The sequence below is a fragment of the Pan troglodytes genome, chromosome 4 (assembly GCF_028858775.2).
Source record: "Pan troglodytes isolate AG18354 chromosome 4, NHGRI_mPanTro3-v2.0_pri, whole genome shotgun sequence".
Lineage (NCBI taxonomy): Eukaryota > Metazoa > Chordata > Mammalia > Primates > Hominidae > Pan > Pan troglodytes.
The window spans coordinates 58,490,976-58,503,504 of record NC_072402.2 but is presented as its reverse complement, the minus strand read 5'-3'; the positions used below and the strand labels follow the sequence as shown (position 1 = coordinate 58,503,504).

Sequence of the window (12,529 nt, the reverse complement as noted above, 5' to 3'; positions counted from 1 at the left end):
TTTATTGATCTAGAGACCTGTATGAGTTCTTTTATCTATTGTCTCACTTAATCCTCCAAACAACCTTCTGGAGTAAGTACTGTGGTGATGTCTCCTACATGTTCACCAAGCTGTTTCCTCTTCCCCTAGGGCACACAGTCAAACTACATTCCCCAGCCTCCTTGCAGATAGGTGCAGCCACATGACTGAGTCCTTGCCATTGGAATGTGGACAGAGGAGATGGAAACCTTCCCCAGGCCTGGGCTAGAAAAAAAGCCCATGTGGTCCTCCACATCTTCTCTTTTTTCTCATATATCAACAGAATGCAGAGGACGACAAGGCTCTACAAGATGCTGGAACCATGTGATTGAAAAGCCTGGGTTTCTGATCAATGAGGGAGAATAGGACCACCCTGCCAAACAGCACTGGACTATGATATGAGCAAGAAATAGGCTTTTATTGTGTCAGGCTACTGAGATTTCAAGTCGTTTGCTAGAGCAGTTAGCCAGCTCTGATAGGTGCGATTGTACTTCTCATTTAATAGAAGAGGAAGCTGAGCTCTAGAGAAATTCCTGAGTTTGTGAGTAGGCATGGAACTGAATCTAGGGTTTAAGGTTTGTGGGACACTAGAATTAGAAAATCCCTTCAACCAGTTCCATATTTTAAATTCCTATATTATGGTTTGCTTTCAAGTTTCAAGTATCATATGACAGTGAACCTCCAGAGATACTCTTGAGGATATTTCAAGAAATTGGTTCCATATGAAAAACAATGCTGATATAAAAGCAATGGAACTTCTTATTCTTATTCCAATAGCTGAATATTTACTTGGAAATCAGAATACCTCCGTACATTCTAATTGGTCCTCTTCATTTTTAACTGGGCACGCTGGGGTTAGAAATCTAACACAAGGGAATTACATTTTAAAATTAAATTATATTTTAAAAATAATGCATGGATAGCCCGTTTCCCAGTTCTTAGTCCCATTTGCTTCATTGCAAATGAAGTGATGAAATGAAGTCATTGGCTTCATCACGAAGTGCCAAAACTTTTCAAGTTACTGGAGTGTAAGTTGCATGACAGCAGGGCCTTTGTTTGCCAGTCTGAATTCCTAGATCCTAGAATGGTGCCAGGCACATTATAGATGCTGAGTAAACACTTATTAACTGAACGAATGACTTACTATGCTCCACTGAATTTTTTTTTTTTTTTTTTTTTTTGAGATGGAGTTTCGCTCTGTCGCCCAGGCTGGAGTGCAATGGCGCAATTTCGGCTCACTGCAACCGCCACCTCCCAGGTTCAAGGGATTCTCCTACCTCAGCCTCCCAAGTAGCTGAGATTACAGGTGCCCGCCACCACGCCTGCCTAATTTTTGTAGTTTTTAGTAGAAACAGGTTTCACCATGTTGGCCAGGCTGGTCTCAAGCTCCTGACTTTAGCAGCCCACCTCAGCCTCCCAAAATGCTGGGATTACAAGAGTGAGCCACTGCACCCGGCCGAATTTCTTCGTAAAAATTTGGCTTTGCTTTTTAAAATCATACACAGAAGAAAGGCAGAACATGACCTCTCCTTTATAGACAATGAACTTGTCTGATATGATCATTGCTACCAACTCATTAGTTGAAACTTGTCAGGATTTTTGATGAGTGCTCCAAACAATCTTGTCCTTTGTACTACTGTACTATCTCACATCCAATTACTAACCAGGCCTAACCCTGCTTAACTTCTGAGGTCAGGTGCGTTCAGGGTGGTTCTGGCCATAGACCACTGCACTGTCAAACGTGAGGTAGATGGCAATGAGTATATGCAGAAGTATGATTTAGAGATGTGGGAATTCAGTGCGAAAATGTGGTTGTGAATTAATCTATGGTAATGCAATGTTAATTATTGTCTCCTAAATACAGTTTCAGGCTTTAAGAGTTATTCTCTTTAAACAACCGCAAGAAAACCCCCCTCAAAACCCAACTCTTGCATAGTTTGGTGAAGGGGTGGGGTGGGAGGAGTGCTATCATTTTTCATACACCTACTTGGTGCCAAGAGCTTTGTATATGCTATCTCATAGAATCTTTACAATGATCCTAGGGGGTTAGTAGTTTTAGGCCTATTTTACAGGCAAGGAAACTGAAATACAGATTAAGTAATTTGCCTAAGGCCATTGACTGAGTCCATGGTAGAGCTAGGGTTCAATACTTGTTTCTCTGACTCTGGAGAAAAAAATGTTCTTTCCACACATCATGGTGGTAGAATTTCATTTTGGGAATGAGCTCAGATGCTAAAAAATTCCTTTCTTTGTAATTGTAGCTGGACTCAAGGTTGTCTTACTTTCTAAAATGATGGTTCTTACTAGTGTAAGGATTGGTACCCTATATTTTTGTTTCATTTGGCATTGCCTCAAGGGTCCTCCTGAAAGTGCAGTTGGCAAACATTTATTTTTGTAAGATATATACACATACATAATACATATTCTCCCACCCAGTTCACCGTCACCACAAAACTTGAGAACATCTTGAAAATAACTGGTGATCCTCTGAATGGCTCCAAATCAAGACCCGAATTACTTCATTACTTTTCTAAATACTTGTGCAATATAAATGGGTTGTGAACACTCAGTCAAGTAAAGGGAAATTTCCTGCCACGTTTTTTTCTTTTTCTTTTTTTCATTTGGGCTGATGAGAAATAAGAATAAATCCTCTTAGAGTTAATAATGTGAAAACCAAAACTTTCAAAAGCAGCTCAAAGGCAGCGGTTGGTATTGCACACTTTATTTAGGAACATTTTCCTACAACTGCTTCCTTCTCCTTTCTTCTTCTTCTTTCTTCAACTTCTGTTGGGCCCGCAGAAATTGTAGTTGTTTTATGTTAAAATTCTGGTGACCAGTTAAGGGGCAAACATCAGGCTTAGCAATTGGTATCTGTACTAAGCAGTGACAGAAATCACGATTAAGCTGTGACGCACATAAAGGCAGATGCTGTGGCATATTCACCATGGTATGCTCCCTGCACTGAGCACACAGTAAGTGTTCAAGAAATGCTTACTGGAAGAATTAATTAGTGAATTGCAGCTTATCAAAGATCACTTGGACTCATAGGGAATATAAAATCAGAGTCTGTTGGATAAGACAGCCATCTTTGTCCAAGTTATGGAGATCTTTCCAACCAGTTACTTCCTGGAGTTTCACTGAGGGATAAACTGAACCTTCGAAGCATCTAGGAGCTGACAATCTAGCAGTCACTATCAGGCATGTTGCAACAAACACCCAGATGGCCCTGGTGACAGGAGAATTCTACTCTTCTGAAAATCAAGAAGTATTGATTGGCTCAAAGAGTGAGGAGGAACACATATTCAGTTAAAAATATAAGCTCTCCAGAATGTTTTGAGGGGAAATGTTAAGTTTTGGTTGACTTGGGATCTGATTTTAGATTGCTGATAAGACAAAATGTATGTTCTAACTGTTGGGTGCATAGTAGGGTTGCTTTGGAACAGTGTCTTGTGTTGAGTAATTCTGCGCCTTGAACCTGTGCCACCACAATTTCAGTTAAAGGCTTACAAGTCCTATCAGCTTCTCAGAACTTTTTTTTTTTTTTTCAAAACCACTTTTGTGTTTTCTCAACCAGAAATCTGCTTTAGTGCTTAGCAGGTTTCATGTTTCAGAACTGTACTTTTAGAGTGTCTCTAGCCAACACTGAAAGGCGCACAGAGAGAAATGTTGATGTGGCTGGGTGCTTGGTTTGTTCCCCGTCTTGGTTGGCGGTTCGGGGCGGGGTGGTGGAGGGGGAGGGTTAAGAATTATAGCAGGTGTCTGGTGGCTGAGAGGTCAGTAAACAATTCCAGATGCTTTGAAGGATCTAGAATTTCCAGCAGCTTGGCTCTGGTTGACATTTAAAAATTAACATACTTAATCCTCTAATCATATATGATCACCCCCAACAAAAGTGATAGAGGGTCTCCCTTAGATAAAAAATTGGAATTAATATGTACTTTAAAAGTAGATCTAGTTTTAAAAACTAGATGGTGTTACAAGTACAGTAATGAAAGCCATTTTCTTTCATTTTTATTTGAAAAACAATCTTATACATCAGAAAGCTTAGTAAATTAATTCATTGTCTTTGTTTTGGAATTTCCTAAACTGGGTAGATAGACGGTGAGCATCACGATAGCCAAAGACTGTAACTGAAGGCCAAGAATACTCTGAGATTGGATTTTAGGGCACTAGGAAGGGCTGCTAATAATGACACTCTTTAAAAACTTTCACTTTCTCCCTGTAATAATTATAAGAATAATATGTCTGACATTTTTAAAAAAAGACTTTAGAATGGGAGTTTTCATAATTTAAATCAGACAAGAAAAACAATAAAACGAACTTGGGCCATGGAAGTCTAGGAGCCAATTCTAACAAGAACAAACTTATAAAACAAAGCCTTCAGAATAGAAGCCTGTTGATAGATTTATTTTTCAACAAAAAAAGAACATCTACATTCTTCTGCACTAAACTGTGAACTCCATCATAGCAGGGATGAAGCCCACATGAGACATGGCAGGTACTGAACAAATATTTGTTGAATAATTAAAATAAAACAATCTTCCTGTTCCAAGGAGATCACCCTGGGAGGCTATACAATTATTCTACTCATTGCTCAAAATACTTTTGGGAGGTTTTTTTTTGAAATTGCCACTAGAGCAAGAGCTCTATCCATGGATAGAAATAAGGATGTGTGAGTTTCATCAGAGAAATAATTACATCTTTATTTTCACTAACTTCTTTTTTTTTTTTTGAGACGGAGTCTCATTCTGTCACCCAGGCTGGAGTGCAGAGTGGCACCATCTTGGCTCACTGCAACCTCCACCTCCTGGGTTCAAGAGATTCTCCTGCCTCAGCCTCTCTAGTAGCTGGGACTACAGGTGCGAGCCACCACGCCCATTTAATTTTTGTATTTTTAGTAGAGATGGGCGTCACCATATTGGCCAGGCTGGTCTTGAACTCCTAGACCTCATGATCCGCCTGCCTTGGCCTCCCAAAGTGCTAGGATTACAGGCGTGAGCCACTGCGCCCGGCCTATTTTCACTAACTTCTAATTGAAATTTAACATCTTTTTCAATTATGAATATAGGCAACAACCCACGGTAGTATAAACAGTACCTGTGACTTTGCCACCTCTATAAATTATAGGTACAGTGCTATTACATTAGTGATTGCAGATCACTACATGTCTCACTACTTCAACAATTGTAGTAGTTTGTGGTCCTACCATCAAATCTTATTTAATGCATTAATAAACAACCTTATATGTTATTATCATAAATTTGGTCTTTAAAATGTTTTCTAGCCTGGGCAACATGGTGAAACTCTGCCTCTACAGAAAAAAAAAAAAAAAAATTAGTTGGGTATGGTGGTATGCGCCTGTAGTCCCAGCTACTTGGGAGGCTGAGGTGGGAGAGTCACTTGAGCCTGGGAGGCAGAGGTTGCAGTGAACTGAGATTGCACCACTGTACTCCGGCCTCACAGAGTGAGACTCCGTCTCAATAAATTAATAAATAGGCTGGGCGTGGTGCCTCACACCTGTAATCCCAGCCCTTTAGGAGGCCACGGTGGATGAATCATTTGAGGTCAGGAGTTCGAGACCAGCCTGGCCAACATGGTGAAATCCCGCCTCTACTAAAAAATACAAAAATTAGCCAGGTGTGGCGGTGGGTGCCTATAATCCCAGCTACTCGGTAGGCTGAGGCAGGAGAATCACTTGAACCCTGGAGGTGGAGGTTGCAGCGAGCTGAGATCGCACCACTGCACTCCAGCCTTGGTGACAAAGCGAGACTCCGTCTCAATAAATAAATAAATAAAAGAATGTTTTGATAGCTGTATTTTAATATTTTGATTTCTTTCGCAATCTTATGTGTTTCATTTTCTGTAATTTCAGATATTTTTCCTTTTTGATATTTTTTTCCTTTTAAAAAGTAGTTTAAATAGAGATGAGGTTTAGCCATGTTGCCCAGGCTGATCCTGAACTCCTGAGCTCAAGCAATCCTCCTGCCTCGGCCTCCCAAAGGGCTGGGATTACAGGTGTGAGTCACTGCACCCAGCCTAATTTCAGGTATGTTTCTGAGAAGTTATCCATAGGTTTCACAAACACATGAAGATGTGTCCATGTCATAAATATGGGTAAGGACTCCTGCTCTAAAGTCTACAGGACATTTTTAAAAAATTCTAATTGGTATAAAATTTTATTTACTCATTTATATCTCATAAACACCTCTAATACCATGAAAATCTTAGTTTTTTGAGAGTAGGTTTTGGAAATAACAGTCACCTGGAGTCAAGTCTGGGAAATAAATTGGATAGCTGAGTCAACAAAACAAAAGAAGAAAGGGCCATAAAATAAAATAACATGACTTTTTCTTGAATTTAATTCTTTCTTTCTCCCTAGATATAACATATCTAGATATAATATATATCTAGGCTGGGCGTGGTGGCTCACGCCTATAATCCCAGCACTTTGGGAGGCCGAGGCAGGTGGATCACTTGAGGACAGGAGTTCGAGACCAGCCTGGCTAACCTGGTGAAACCCCGTCTCCACAAAAAATACAAAAATTAACCGGGCCTGGAGGCAGGCACCTGTAATCCCAGCTACTTAGGAGGCTGAGGCAGGAGAATCACTTGAACCCAAGAGGCGGAGGTTGCAGTGAGCCAAAATCGTGCCACTGCATTCTAGCCTGGGTGACACAGTGAGACCACATCTCGGAAAAAAAAAATCTATCTATATATATGTGTGTGTATATATATGTATATATACGTGTGTATATATACATATACATACACACATATGTATATGTGTGTATATACACATATATGTATATATGTGTATGTGTATATATATATATATAATTTTTGTGCCTCACTAAAGCTTTTATGCAAGCTACTGAACTAGAAACTAGGGATACAAAGATAAAAAAGGCATGGTCTGCCTCTAGAAGTTTATAGGGTTGGAGGAGAGTGGGAGAGGGAGGTGGGGGCTCCTAAGTAGTGGTGACCCTACTCCATTTTTTTTTTTTAGATGTTCGGTCTTAGGCTAAAACTTCTGATTCATTAAAAACTTTTGTTTGTTATTTTACCTTTTGCTAACTGTAAAATTAAAAATTTCAAGTCAGGGACTGTTTCTTCTGCTTTTGGTTCTATCTCAGGAATGTGGTAAGTAGAAGTGATGCTAAGAATTATGTCCAAAAGGTCACATCTGTTTTTGCAACTTAAATTTATTTTCTCAGAGTGGTTCTACAATTGAAGTTTTGTTTGTCAGACTGCTCACAAAAATCTGCTTACATAAGAATGTGCATTTAATATATCCTAAACAATATATATATCCTAAATGCTGTGCATAACAGTGCTTCTCTGGTTAAATGCATTCAAAGTTCTAACCCAGATGCCAACAGCTCAGAGCCCCTCTTGATAGAACACTCTTCCTGTCAAGGCTAAAATGAGAGCAGGAGAGGTTAGTTTCCATTTAACTCCCGGTAGCTGCAATAGACAAGCCTCACTCTATGTCAATGATTCTTCTGAGGTCCTGTTTTGAAGAACAAAAGCACAAAGGACAATCTGACCTATCTTGCTTTTTTCAGTGTTAACCGCAGTGTGGATAGCTTCTAAATAAGTCAGTTTATAATTAAGCAGTGTGGTTAATGAAACAGGAAAAACAAACAGATCATTGGAACACAACAAAGAGTTCAAAAATGAAACCATATATTTAAAAAAATCTGGTAACAAACAAAAACATAATTTAACATAACATAATCCAGTTCTTGGGGTAGAGAAGGCCTTCTTTAAAAAGACATCAGAAGAAAAAGCAGAAACAGACAAGAATGATCATTTTAATTATATCAGATTTTTACATTTCTGAATAAGAAAAGGTACTATGAACTATTTCAAAATAGCCAACAGCCTACGAAAAAGTATTTACAACCCAACAGCAAAGCATTAATATTCATCATATAAACTAAACTCCTATAAATCAATAAGAAAATGACAACCCAATGGATCAATGGACAAAGAATGTAAACAGGCAAGTCACAAAAGAAGATATAATAAAGACCATTATGTCTATGAAATGATGTTCATCTCATTAATCAGGGAAAATGCAAATAACAAGAAAATCCAGCAACAACTGGGAAAAAACCAGTACTTCCACTAAAAACAACAACAACAACAACAACAACAACGACACGCAGCTATTTTGGGGGAATAATTAGGCAGTGTGTATTAAAAATAAAAACATACACTCTCTACTACCCAGCAATTATTCTTTTAAGAGAAATGTTTGCACAGAGTATGCAAAGAGGCTTGTACAAGAAACACTCTTTAGACTGGTGTTTATGATGGTGAAAAATTGAGACAATCTAAATATCCATTCATAGGGGAATGGCAAAATAAATGGAGGTATTTTGATATTATGTAACATCATGAAGCCATTAAAAGGAATGAGCCACAGGCTGGGTGTCGTGGCTCACGCCTGTAATCCCAGCACTTTGGGAGGCCGAGGCAGGTGGATCACGAGGTCAGGAGTTCGAGACCAGCCTGGCCAACATGGTGAAACCCTGTCTCTACTAATATACAAAAATTAGCTGGGCGTGGTGGTGGGTGCCTGTAATCCCAGCTACTTGGGAGGCTGAGGCAGGAGAACGGTGTGAACCCGGGAGGTGGAGGTTGCAGTGAGCCAAGATCGCACCATTGTACTCTGGCCTGGACAGGGCAAGACTCCGTCTCGAAAAAAACAAAACAACAACAACAAAAAAGGAATGAGCCAGATCTATATGTATCAAAAATTCTAAGACAAATGCTTGAGTTGAAAAAACTAAGTTAGGCCGGGTGTGGTGGCTCACACCTGTAATCCCAGCACTTTGGGAGGCTGAGGCGGGTGGGTCACGAGGTCAGAAGATTGAGACCACCCTGGCTAACACAGTGAAACCCCGTCTCTACTAAAAATACAAAAAAAATTAGCTGGGCGTGGTGACGGGTGCCTGTAGTCCCAGCTACTTCGGAGGCTGAGGCAGAACCCAGGAGGTGGAGCTTACAGTGAGCCAAGATCGCACCACTGCACTCCAGCCTGGGCAACAGAGTAAGACTCTGTCTCAAAAAAAAAAAAACAAAAAAAACAAAACAAAACAAAAAAAGTTGCAGAACACATAGAGTGGTACCTTTTTTTAAACAATGAATTTAACTGTTACTCCCCACTACCCCTCATACAATGGAGGCTACATCATGCTTGGAGCTTGTTGAAAAAAGACAGACGAGAGAAGATTACTTGTTCAAAACATTGAGCAGCCAAATACAGGAACTCCACCAAAGTAATGAATGAAAAAGAAAGCCTGGGCTGTGTTCTTTCCATTTCAGAATTGTATTTATTTCTCAATGGCAAGAGCTTTTGCTGTTATAAATTTATCGTGATTGGCTCTCACTAGCAATGACCAATAACTAAATAAAATAAATAATTGGCAAAAACTGAATTACAGCAGAAGATTTAGTTTTAAAGTTTTTTTTTTTTTTTTTTTTTTGAGACAGAGTCTTGCTCTGTTGCCTAGGCTGGAGTGCAGTCACGCCATCTCAGATCACTGCAACCTCCATCTCCCAAGTTCAAGCAATTCCACCGCCTGCCTCAGCCTCTGGAGTAACTGGGGCTACAGGCATGAGCCACTACACCTGGCTAATTTTCATATTTTTAGTAGAGACGGGGTTTGGCCATGTTGGCCAGGCTGGTCTTGAACTCCTGGCCTCAGGTGATTCACCCACCTCAGTCTCCCAAAGTGCTGGGATTACAGGCGTGAGCCGTGGAGCTGGGCCTCAAAGATCTTAATTGGCTTCATTTGCAATTCTAGAACTGGGCTTCATTCCAAAATGTTCTGGCCAGGCATGGTGGTGCACGCCTATAATCCCAGCACTTTGGGAGGCTGAGGCGGGAGGATCACTTGAATCCAGGAGTTCTAGACCAGTCTGGGCAACACAGGAAGACCCCTGTCTCTACCAAAAACAAAAAATGAGCTGGGTATGGTTGTGCATGCCTGTGGTGCAGGGTTTCTGTGGTCCCATCTACTCTGGAGGCTGAGGCAGTAGGCTGCAGTGGGCTGTGATCGTGTCACTGCACTCCAGTCTGAGTGACAGAGTGAGACTGTCTTAAAAAAAAAAAAAAAGTTTTCCAACGAGCCCAGCAGAGGAGGTTGGTTTTGTAGACAGAGAAGGACTGAAAAAAGCAGAAGCAAAGAACAAAAAGCAGATTGGTTATTTCAAAGTTACTTTCCTTGAAAGATGAAAGATGAGAACAGGGAAACAGAACAACAGAGAAAAAACTGATTGCTTAACATCAGGTTACTTTAGGTTACTTTTTGTTGTCAGGATTAAAAGCAGAGGAAATTTCATTATTATGCTAAGTAAAACTAGCCTGTTTGGGAAATTTGGGTGTTATCTCTCTCCTGATTTCTCAGAAGGTCAGATAACAACTCGGTTTCAGTTTGGTAACTTGGAATTTAAGTATGAGGGACTCCATTTTGATATTTGGCCTGGTCTGTTGACCTAGTACAGGAGCTCAGTCAAAAACAAAATTATGAGTGCCTCAGAGTTATATGAGTGCCATCTCTACTAAAAATGGAAAAATTAGCCTGGCATGGTGGTGTCTGCCTGTAGTCCTAGCTACTCAGGAGGCTAGGTGAGAGGATCACCTGAGCCCAGGATGCGGAGGTTACAGTGCGCTGACATCGCACCATACCACTGCACTCTAGCCTGGGCCACAGAATGAGACCCTGCCTCAAAAAAAAAAAAAAAAACAACCCAAACCATGTATATATCTATATACAGATACGTATATATACACATACACATACATACATGGATACATAATATATACATACACATATATATCCCTATGTTTTGTTTTAAATCTTCAGTGATTTAAAGCAAAACCTCAGGGGAAAGAGGGTTGCACTGTTAGAAACTTCTGCTTTAAAAATGAGAACCAGAGATGAGGTAGCACACTCTGGTCACTCTGCCCCTGGTGTGGAAGCAGGCAGCCAGAGTGGCGGAGTCCATGTGTATGAAAAACACAGGCAAGCATTAGCAGTTGGTTTCAGATGGATTCCAGACAGCAGGCTGTGAATGGACCAAAGAGGAAGCTGTGACCATGGGTAGGAAGTGCCTTGTTGAGGCCCTTGCTCTGCTGGGTCTGCTTTCTGGGCTTAAAACCCAACGGGTCCATATGCTGGTGTAATAGCAGGAGGAATCTTTTTGCAGAAGTCCCTTTGCATGAGGAAGAACCAGGGACTTTTCCAATATTTACCACATATTCTATGTAAGGTGTTAAAATTACCACTCTTAGAAAGATCCATGTCTGCTTTCATTGTCTGCACCGCCAGGTGCCTCCTGGGGTGGAGAAAAATAGGGAACTATGTCTTTGCTGGGGGGTTGCTAGTTCTACTGAGGGGTGCTGGAGTTGTAGGTCTATAAGTGGAATTTAGCTTTAGGGTATAAATGAGCAAATTTGTCATCTTTCTAAATAAGACCCAGTTTAGGGATTACCCCAGAGGTTGGAGGTGGAGGAAGTAGTTGGCAACTTGCCCTGAAATCTAGAGGTTCACAATCTGCTGACATGGACTCCGCCACTCCAGCTCCCTGCTTCCACACCATGGGCAGAGTGACCAGAGTGTGCTACCTCATCTCTGGTTCTCATCTTTAAAGCAGAAGTTTCTAACAGTGCAACCCTCTTTCCTCTGAGGTTTTGCTTTAAACCACTGAAGATATGGGGAGTGAAAGCAGCAGGGGCTTTCTGATGTGGTCATTAATGCCAGTCAGAGGGAGGCCTTTAATCAGAAGGCTCAAGACAGATGGGTGGACCGGGCGCAGTGGTTCACACCTGTAATCTCAGCACTTTGGGAGGCCAGGGTGGCAGATCACCTGAACTCACTGTGGGGAAAAGAAAGAGAAATCAGACTGTTACTGTGTCTATGTAGAAAGAAGTAAACATAAGAGACTCCATTTTGTTCTGTACTAAGAAAAATTCTTCTGCCTTGAGATGCTGTTAATCTGTAACCCTACCCCCATCCCTGTGCTCGCAGAAACATGTGCTGTGTCGACTCAAGGTTTAATGGATTTAGGGCTATGCAGGATGTGCTTTGTTAAACAAATGCTTGAAGGCAGCATGCTTGTTAAAAGTCATCACCACTCCCTAATCTCAAGTACCCAGGGACACAAAACACTGTGGAAGGCCACAGGGACCTCTGCCTAGGAAAGCCAGGAATTGTCCAAGGTTTCTCCCCATGTGATAGTCTGAAATATGGCCTCATGGCAAGAGAAAGACCTGACCGTCCACCAGCCCGACACATGTAAAGGGTCTGTGCTGAGGAGGATTAGTAAAACAGGAAGGCCTCTTTGCAGTTGAGATAAGAGGAAGGCATCTGTCTCCTGCTCCTCCCTGGGCAATGGAATGTCTTGGTGTAAAACCCAGTTGTATATTCCATCTACTGAGATAGGAGAAAACCGCCTTAGGGCTGGAGATGAGACACGCTGGCGGCAATACTGCTCTTTA

At 41.1% G+C, this 12,529-nt stretch overlaps 1 protein-coding gene across 2 annotated transcripts in view; it reads right to left on the bottom strand.

Moving 5' to 3' along the window:
• ANKRD55 (ankyrin repeat domain 55) overlaps positions 1–12,529 on the bottom strand; it is a 134,173-nt gene that overhangs the window by 45,149 nt on the left and 76,495 nt on the right. The window lies entirely within an intron of this gene.